Source organism: Hylaeus volcanicus, chromosome 7, assembly GCF_026283585.1.
Source record: "Hylaeus volcanicus isolate JK05 chromosome 7, UHH_iyHylVolc1.0_haploid, whole genome shotgun sequence".
Taxonomy (NCBI): Eukaryota; Metazoa; Arthropoda; class Insecta; order Hymenoptera; family Colletidae; genus Hylaeus; species Hylaeus volcanicus.
Window position 1 is genome coordinate 15,767,268 of NC_071982.1, and position 11,035 is coordinate 15,778,302.

Sequence of the window (11,035 nt, forward strand, 5' to 3'; positions counted from 1 at the left end):
TGGTTCGTATCACCGAGAATGCTTGTTACGCGCCGTGACTCCTTATTCGGGCAATTTTCAATAAATATCGCTGACTCGACCAACGCCACCGTGAGTCGCGTTTCGTACGCGGAACGATTACGGTGAGGAACGCCATCGAGTGGATTGATCGGTATGGTTGAGGGTGGAAAAGGATCGTAGGCGTGGTAGATGAGCAAAAGTAGATGGAAGTGAATTTGGTGATTGGGAAAAATATTTTGTTTTCATTCATAAGTGATCATTTACACCTCACTTGAAATTCTTCAAAGTTTTGCGTTTATCTTTGAAACTCCATACCAAGATTCCTGTCTAGATTGTTATCGCTGAATCATAATACAACGATAATAGTGCTAATTATAGGAATGTATTTATAGTTTGCGCGTTAATTAGCATTGTAATGAGAAAGTTTTCCTTCCTCTATTGTTAGTCGTAATCGCAGACTCTCTCACTCGACTTGCTGCGCTTTTCAAGCTCAAATTCGTTTCACTAATTGGGACTAATTTCCAATCATGTGAACGCAATGTTATCTTCTTATCGAATGCATAATTCTGGAACATCATTATTAGCAAAGAAAATGTAAACGAATATATTTAATAGCGTTTGACGGTCTGCAATTTAAAAAGAAGGAGAGTAAACGATACTATTCCTTATGTATTTTCCACATTTTCGTTTCTATTACATTTCTAAACACTTGTGATTCTACAGCGTTTAAAATTTGTTTATCCGAATCACTTCGTATATTTATTAACCGAGTTTAATACGGTAACACCTTTTAAAGTTGCACCAAACATCAATATTAATAGTTTCTACTAATTCAAGGGTTCATTCTGCAGAAATTATATATGCAACTCTAAATGCTAGTTTCTGTTTCAATGACTGTTGTGAACTCAGATGGTCGGTAACACGGAAATGCCATGATGCAACAAAGATCGCGTGAATCATACTCTCCCACCTGCAATTATGTCTATCGTGACATTCACCTTTCTCACCTCTCAAGTGTAATGACTCTGACGGATGCAAGATCTCTGTTGATTAGGGTCAATGGGACACTCACTCTTCATCGTTCACCAACTATTTCTTCCAATAAAATTTAGCCCATTTCTACTTTCGAACCGCTTGCAGTTAGTCTAACAGGAAATGTGCAACACGTAACATTCTCCTAACTCTGCAACTCTTTCCCTAAAATTCCTCCAGAATTTTCCTCGTTGAGTGTTTACCTTCAGCGAACTGTAGCGGCCGCAATGGCGGTGTTACTTCCAGCGTTTCGGTTCGCGAAAGAAAGTGAAAGGATCCTCTGGGACTTTCCCCGAAATTTTACGCCGCTCCCGTAGCAACGCTCATCGCTGTTCCTTCCTAAGTTAATGATCCATCGACACGAACTTGATGAAATTGGAAGGAAGCGGCGTGTAACTGACGCGACGCTTCGCTGGCATCATGATATCGAGACATTTTAGGTGTGAAAATATGTGTGAGGATAGAAATGTCTGATACGTGTATTAATAGCGTCCACTTTCAGCAATGTTTCCGCTAATTTTCATAAGGAAATGTTTAGTTGTATAGAAAATATGGGAGCCTTCGCGAGATCCTACTGGAATTTTCTATTCGAAGGATGGATTAAATTGATGGACTTAATTAGACCTAACAGGATAAATTGAATTAAATTGAAATGCATAGAGAGTAGAATGTTATTATCGTCGTTCACTGAGATTTTTCCAAATATTGATTCGTTGGAGAGTTACAAGCTTGTTAAGAAAAGAATGTAAAGCAAAAGAAAATCAGCTGTTTGTAAAGTTTCATACGAAGTATCACGAGCAAAAAATAAAATGAAAAACGATAGTAGATTTAAGATATATGTAACGTTTAAGGATACATGCGTTTATTTAATATTTCCCAACAGGTTCCTTTTACATGCAAGGTACGTATTAATTTTGTATGCAAAGTAAAAGCGCGAGGATTAATCAAAATTTCTTCAGCCATCGACGCATATGTAATTATCAAGGTAAGTGTTCCAGTAAGGAGCTCCACTAACATAGTAGCTATATCTCCACTATGGTTAGGTGTAGCTGTCACTTCCGCCTTCAACTTTACTCGTATCTAATTGTAATTGACTACTTGCTTCTTTTGTCGACGTAATTCAATCGAGGTTCTCATAGTTTCTGTTCCTGTTGAAAGTGAATCACGTATGATGTACATCAATTTCCAAGTAATTTAAAAAGTTGCTAACGTTTCAAGACCCCCTGGTGAATTTACCTCGTGATAACTATTGTCTTAATGTTGAAATTATCGTCTCGATTTTTAAATCACTGAGCTCCTAATCACAGTAATTATTACACATAATATGCACGTATGTGGTATTTAAGTTCCGCACGAAGGAGACGTTTACATTGTGTATCGCTACATTGCACCGTTTTGTCTAGAACGATTGCCTACAAATGATTTGTTTTCTAGATTACGCAAATTCATTAACTCCAGCGGGCAATTCCCGACAAACTCAACGATAAAACACATTTTCCAGCAAGTTGTTTATTACCGCGATAACGATCTTTCATTGCTCGAATTATTATCACAGAACTATCTCAGATACTTTAAAAATGAAAGCAACGAGAACGAACATAGAAAATTGCGCGAATTAAAAAACTACTGATATATAATACACGAGAATCCATTGGAAAAAATATTATTTTTCATTTCCTTGACAGTTAATAAGAACTCCTCAATTTTTCTTCGACTTAATGGCGGAATTTTAATTGCAATTTTGCGATGATGTTTAAGTTTCAATACTCCTCCAATTTTTGATTCGTAATTAAATGTCGAATCAGGGCTAAAAGATTCTTTCCTGTCGCAGGATGAAATTCTGTATTAGGATCACCAAAAGTTAACGATCACGTGGATTCTAATTTCGATTCTTATTTACATAAATTCCTACTTGTAGAGCAAATGGCGCGGGACGTTTTCGTCGCAAAATGAGTCGTTTTCGAGACGCACCTGCCCAGCTGTTTGACGTCTCCTGCGATCAGAACTAATGCATTACTGATGGCCGATCCTTCGGGCCTTTCGGGGCTTAAAAAACGACCGACGAACGCGTGATTATGTAACTTTAATTGCGTTCTAACTACCGTGCGATACTTGCAGAATATAACCTGCGGTTTCGGCGAGGCTCATTAAGACATTTGCCAAGTTGATGCCCGGAACGTGCCTTTCGCGGCGCGGCGATCAACGAACGTCTACTTCAGAACCTTTTCGCTATAAAAATGTTCATTCGTAATCGATTAGATAATTAGGAAACGCAGGGAATGGAAGAGAAGTTGAGGCTCGAAGAAATTTAGGGTGTAAGGGAAAGATATTTCAAATTCGATTCAAAGGTGTGGTTGACGCTATCTCAAACTAAAGATAGATATATGACATTAAGGTTGTAACTGTAAAACTGTAAAAACTGTGAAAGAATTTATGAAATTGAAAAATATGTGAATAATTCCAGAAATAATCATTGATAATGTCTTACACAGAATTGACTTGTGCATGTTACTTTTCAACCTGTCGCAATACGCATATCGCCATTACCATTTCCAACACGATGCGACAAAATAGAAATTTCAATACTGGAATTGTAGAAACGCAAAAGCGTAATGTTCATACGATATGAGAATCACGGAGATTTCACTTCGGACATGCATGTTATGTACGCGTTCGCTTCAGAGATTTTTTACGCCGCCCCCCACCCTCCCCTCTCCTACCCCCTCTCGAGCAGATGAAAGTAAAGCATACTTCCAATCGTGAAGATCACGTCAATTTCACGTCATACGCGTAGTGTATTTTAGTTGTTGGTATAAACGTGCGTGGATATTATATATAGATCGCGACGAGTGACGTAACGTCTTCGATTGTGAAACTTTCGTTGCCCAGAAACATCTCAACAAAATCATTAATCCGAACCGTCTTTTTCACTTGGAACGCCACGAATGGCCCCAAGAAACTTTCCTCCAATACTTCAAACAGCTGTCAACGATCCCGTTACCGGGGCGGCATCCGCTTCTCGCTTCTCGCTTCTGCAAGAAAAGATCGTTAAAGTCTCCGAAGCGCGGCTCGATCCGAACGGGCCGGGCCGCTGCCAAGATCATCGGCCCGTTATTTGTTGAGGACACAATTATCGGATCGACCGGCACATGTAATTTGAGCGGTATTATGCGTGCGTTGACAACGTGTCGCGATTATGTTCGCGGCTGCGTTATACCTGGGTCCTCGCCAGTGGCGGCCGAACGTATCTGCACGAAGCCGTACGTGCGCGTCCAGCGATCCTGCGCCGATCGCCACGTCCGATCCGATAGCCAATTACGAAGAACATGACGTTCAATGATGTCCCTGTATACCAGCATCGTGGACACGGCTGACCGACTGGCTAGATGATGACGGAACAACCTCGTCTACCTGCGAAACGTTGCGAAAGTGGAAATTTCGCTGGTTCACTTTTTCGTGATCTGCTCTAGCCGTGTCGTTGATAATTATCGATTAGCTATATCGCTTGTAGGCGATCGTCTCTACTTGGAAAGGACGATGTCGACGCGGCTATGGTGCGAGCAGGAATTAGTTTACGTTTTGGCGGTGTTGGTGGTTGATTTTAGATGGGGGGAGGTATGAAGGAGTTATGGAAATTGAATGTTTAATGTTAGATTTGTTTTTGGTGGGTTTGAGAGGAATCAGGTGAGTTTTGTTTAATGATTATGTATGTAGAGTGATCGAAGTCGAGTAGGCTAAAGCTCAAGTAGTTCGAAGTTCGTTTCTACACGGTCTTCTTTGGAACGCATCTATCCTGTAGAAAGAGGATCGAATGTAATTAGATAGCGAACGCCGCACGTGCTCCTAATAACAGATGGTCCGTTTGGATCCTTGAAATTGCAGTGATTCGACGATTTTCGCAAATTAACAGCGCCTAGTTCGGACGAGTGTTTCTCTAAACACGGAATGGTGTCGATCGTAAATTGCTAGATCTGACGATGGACCTTCTCTCGATAGAACAACCCTATAATTTACGGTTTTAATACGCGAACGAATCGTGCTTAGGCACTTTCAAACGAAAACTACTCTCTTTACCTCGCAATTATGTACTCACGAATTAAGACCAACGTTCAACTCAAAGATTTTAGCAAACACTAAAAGCACATTCAACGTATAAATAAATTTACAATAAATTTATTACAAGAGTCTTACATCTCTGGCTATTTTTTCCAACCTACCTGGCAACCGTTGATGCGCATTATTCAACGTGATTTAACGTTAACGAACCCGTCTCGGATGGCTCGGCTCCGTTCCCTGTTTCCCGCTCCTCCTCGCCCGTTAAAATCCTAAGGGAGTAATTTTGTAATTAACCCCGTAAGCCCCTGCTACTCGCAACGGTAGCAACGAACGCCATCAAGTAATCCGGCCGGGTTAACGTCGTTAGGGGAACTCGCGAAGATGAGATACGTCTTCAATCTTAATTCGAGACTGCTCGCGACGTACGCGTCGAATATTCGACGGTACTGTGGCTGAGACCGTTCCTCCCGAGCTGAGCAAGAACCTTGGGCGTCAGTTTAATATTTGTGAAACGTCAGTGGGATTCTTCAACACCTGGTACATGCGATGACCCATAATTTGAAGGTAGGCTGATAAGTACGCGAATAAAAACAACAAAATTAACAAAGTATTTGGAAACTATCTCGATGATTCAGGTGCCAAAATCGCGGAAAACTCAAATGGGAACGCTAATTCGTTTCACGCATCAATGAATCAGCCAGCACGTTGTAATCAATCCATCGATCCGCAAGGTGTCGATGTGCTAATTGATTGCGAGCACGACTTGCGCTTTTTATTAATCCCTCTGCCACGTTGAAGGTGGACGCCTGGTTTTGCTCGCGACGCCGTCAAAGAAGGCGAAAACGAAAAACGACGAAGGAAAAGGGGTTGAGCCCGGGATCAGCTGCGGTTACCCACCACGGGACCGCCTCGAACGTCGCGCGTCGCGTCCTTTCTTTTTCTCCTATTTCATAGCGGTTTTTTTTTGTCGAAAAATTTTCACTCGTCCTTTTTTCGCAACATTGAGGCGCGTGCAGTCGATCCAGCGACGTACGAAATATATCGACGGCAATTAGCCAGCGGCTTGATTTAAGACCGGCTTCGACGCGCGCTGGGAGTTCAATCTCGATGGGCTGGGCCCTTTAATTTCGCGCGTATAAACCACGGCTGCGAGGACTAATTAAGAAATTGCTTTAGAGACCAGCGACGTCCAGCTCGGGAGACCATCGTGTGTTCGTCTTGTTCCAGAAGGGAACGACTTATTTTGCCTCCGTGCACACTGTGGAGGAAAAATTGATGTATTTGGTAGGGGAAGGGTGTCCGATGCTTAAAATATTAGGGCAATTTTAATCGAAGTTGCGTTGAGGGTAGGAAGCCATTTTGGCTGGAATTGAAGTCGAAGGAAGAAATATGTATTTAAAGAAACGCATCCACAGAAAATGGCCTGTACTTCCAAACCAAACACCGTTTACGTCGATGTTGCGATTACATTCTCAGACGAGTTCTTGCTCGAATTCTCTAATTAATACCAGCCTCTGCAAATCAACGGTTATCCCTTCGTTTACGTCAAGCTCGTTTTAAACAGTTCCTCCCTAATTGTGGTAAAAGCAGGATCGATTATCGACACGCCATTCGCGCTGGTCAACTTTGTACCAGAATTAATCAGCATGGTAGCTAATTTGACGGATGTGAGCATATTACAGGTACAATTGTTAAATTGTACACTTTCTGGAGTTTTACGAATCTTTTATGAAAATTTGGTTTGTCTTTCATAAGAAATTCTGAACAAGTAAATAAACTACTTAATTTCACGTTTTAAGACCCTGTAGTCGTCGATATACCTACATAAGATAGAATATCGATATTTAAATACAACTTGAATTCAAACATGACATTAAAAATTTATATTAACTTCAGCTATATATAGTATAATACCTCACACGGATTCTCGTGAAAATTATACCATCCGATAATGGTGTTAGCTTCGTGTTGACTGTCAAGATAACAACACCTATTACGTCCACGGGTAACTGATTGTTTTTATTGTGATTAAGAAGAACGTGGATCGATATCTGGTACAAGATATGATGATGAAGGCAATGCATAAACTACAGGTGATTCGCGTCACAGGCGAGGTGTTAATATTCATATTCAAATTAATTTCGGCCGCCCGGCTTGCGTCGTTCGCTTGCTCGCTCGCGTTCAAATTAATATCCTTTGCAAAATATCATAAACTTAAACTGTTCTCAGGTATTATCCGTTTTAATTGCAATAGAATAAATTAAGGAAATTACAAAAGGGGCTCCTTTGATGTTTTATTTATCAAGCTTGAAGACAACTCTTTTAAGTGAACCATGAAATTAAATAATTTATTCATTTGTTCAGAAATTTACGAAGCCACTTAGCTGGATTAAATTTGTTTGATAAGAATTAAAGGGTTCTTGTGAAAGACAAACCAAAGAATTAACAAACAAACAGAAAACAAACAAGACATTCTGATAATTAAAGATTTAACAATCTTTAAAAATTGTTTTATTTCATCCTTTTAAAAAAGAGTACAACATACTCACATAATCTACCGAAGAATCTTACGAAATAATTTAAACGACACAAAGTCCACCACCGGATTAAAAAAAAATATGATTCAATTACGCCACGTTTTAAGACCGTATCGTGCATTCAATCGAGGACCAATAATAATTAATGAACGAGTAAAGGAAGTTCATTAGCACCAGACGAGAAATTGTTTAAACCCCCGAATTTATTCCAGTACGAGTCCACGTGTCGTCGATTATTGACTGGGGAGTTGTGTTATGCTAATGAGATCCGCAAGATTCGTGTCTTTTTCAGCGATCCTGACGATCATCTCGAGCAACAAAGTAGAGGGTTAATTAAAATACCTTGCCCGACGGTGTGACAGTGTCCCTCTTACGATGCCATAATTTTAATGAAATAAAAAGTAAGAGATCCCTTTCGTGGGTCCACGTTTACTTCAGACGACGTACCATCTGTTTTTGAAAATTGGTAGCAAACTCATCGCTTTTCGTGCCGATACGATTTACTAACCCTATTTTAACCACCAAAGTGTCTCATTTTTCACTAAAAATTTCCCACTCTTTGCACGAAGCTTACCATTAAATTATCAATAAAACATAAACCAACTAGTATCGAACCCTCGGCCAAAAATTCTCCTCGCATCTCTTCCTTTTGGACAACGAAGACAAAGGGCCCTCCGAGCTACGACAGAGTACCACTTGAACTCACGTTCCCGGATCTCGTGACGGCGCACGTGAACGTCGATCCCGCATCGATCTTCGAAATTATGAATTCAGGAATCGCGCGTCGTGAACGTTTAATCTGGCAAATTGCGCCCGGCCAGCGGGCGTCTAGGGCCGGAGAATCAATCGGGGGGCTGCCTTGTAATCGAGTCGCGCACTAATGCATTCTGTAACCCAGTTACAGCGCGGCCTCGTCGATCTCTACCGAAGATACCGGGGGATCGATCGATCGATAGACCACGACGCCTCGACGGACGTGTCGCGTGGCCGCCACACGACATCCTGCGCTGAGATAACGCGAGGAAGATCGTGACGAGGGGTGAGGGAAGATCGTGATCGCGCCGGTCGACGCAACCAGCCACTAAAAGCGTCGAAACCGGCACAGCGCGTGATCGAAGGGCTGAGGTAGGGGCAGAGATGGACCTGTCGCGGCCAGGGCCGACGATAGAGGTGATAGGATCGCTAGGAAACTTTCCAAAATCCTTTACTAATTCGTAGGACTTGATGATGCAGAGTTTTAGTCGAGGAATTATCAAACAAGCGTTCTATGTTGCCCATCAGGGATCCTACTTTATCGACTAGGTATTCTACGTTGCCAGTAGGGTGCCCTATTTTATCGACTAAGTGTTCTAGGTAACTATCTTATTAGCTTTCAACCTAGAAACTATTTCAATCGATTCTTTAACATAAAGTCCATTTTTTACAGAAAACAAACTGACTTTCAGATGAAAATAAGGGACGAAACGAACACGAAACCTGAATTGATTAAAATTTGACTTTGTCCTTCGCGTTAAAGAGCCCTCAAAAGTGAATTCGGCCCTGAAGAACAAAGAGGGGCCCTTCGAGAGAGACAATACGAGCCAGTAAGGTGTCCGCGGAGAAGGAAAGATAAATGGAAGTTAGAGAGGAGACAACAGCAGGTAAAAGGGCCGGGGGCCCGAAGAGACGTTCAATTTCTGTCGCATCTGCCTAAATGTACGTTAGCCTATGATCAGCCGCGTGGCTCGAGCATATTATGTATCCGAGGAGACTAAATATCGTTTGATTGCGATTTACGGACTGGCATTATAACGTGTACGTGTCACGATACGATGAAAGATGATCGTGTGGCGAGGTGCTATGGGCGCTCTTGTGTCTGCCGGCTATTATCGATGTACGAGTGCAGAAATTGTTTCGGCGCTTTTAGAATCAGCGATATAATTGATACGATACCTCAGCGCCGCGCGCGTGCGATGAATAACGAAGGACAATAGCGCGGAGCGACCTAACACCGGCCCACGGCGTCGTCGAGACATGTTCCCCGGGTGAATCACGCGAAATTCTCGCCCAGAATTGATTTATTATCGATCGTACGTCCCAGATTTATGTACACCACGGATTTAAGCTGTGACATCGCGTTTGCGTTACACGAAAATGGGCCAACAAGGTGGATATTTACAGGGGAAAGAGGAAAGAGCGTTCTGCTACTACTAAGTACACGTAAAATTCGTTCTAAAAATTCAAAATCTAACTAACAAATATATCATTTAAATTACGTTAAAGTACGGTGATTTAAAGCTCGAGTATATGAATTTTAAGTTGTATTTATTTTTAAAAGAGAAACACTTCTACCCCCTTGTAATGACAGTAAATATTTGCGATGCGAGACATGGAATGACAATCTGATCACGATGCAGAAGGGGTGTGCCTAAATACCGGTATTTTGCGCCCGAGTCTTGAAACGGGCTATATTACACAGCAGCTGGAATATCGCAATTTTTAATCATGCGGTGTCGCGTACCGTGTATTATCGCCCGAAGAACAAGTATTACTTCGCTAATATTCTCCGCCATCGGGCCACTTAATATTGAAATATGAGGCACGGGGAAAAACAACTTCATACGGGGTGTTTCCTCGGATACGCGACACCCTGGTATCGAGATTTTTCTTTTTAATTAATTTTTACCGTCGCCATGAGACACAGAGGCCGATTATTAGCGGCGGACACAGTGGCTCAATGACGAAAATTAGGCCATATTTGTGTCCCCGTAACCATCGGTTACGTCCAGCAAATATAGACATAAATATTCCTGTGGTTTATACTTTAGAGGGAATCCTTCAGAATTTAATTATACGACTATGACAACGAACTGGCGTCAACAGGAAAATGTATAAACTCGACAAGTTGTTTGGAATAAAATAAATAAATAAATAACAAATAATAATATGTAACTTTAAATGTTGAAAAGCAGAAAACGCGACTGGAGAAAGGTGAAGACAGAAACATATAAATGAAACAATTGAAAATTCATAGTTTGTTCTGTATAACAGATCTTGAAAGTTTCCCTTAGCATGAATAATAAATAGAGGTCCTACCGCACTACTTTCCATTCCTCTTCGACAGAGGTTTCAATAAAATTATAATTTCCACTAAAATTTAGTGAACTATTAAATTGCACGCTACGATTATGATTATAACATTTGTATCGGCAGAGATGCAATTCGATCGACGGAGGAATTTTGATACGTGAATCTAGAAGAACGAAAATTTACGCATGGCCAGGTATAAGTACCCACCATCATGGAAATTGGGCTGCAATTTCGAGATTCTAAAATGCACAAGTGCTCAAGGTGGCTACACGCCTGTGATTACTAAATGAGTACGCCTTGTTCTTCTAATTTACTATGTTGCACCGAAACCGACACGTTTT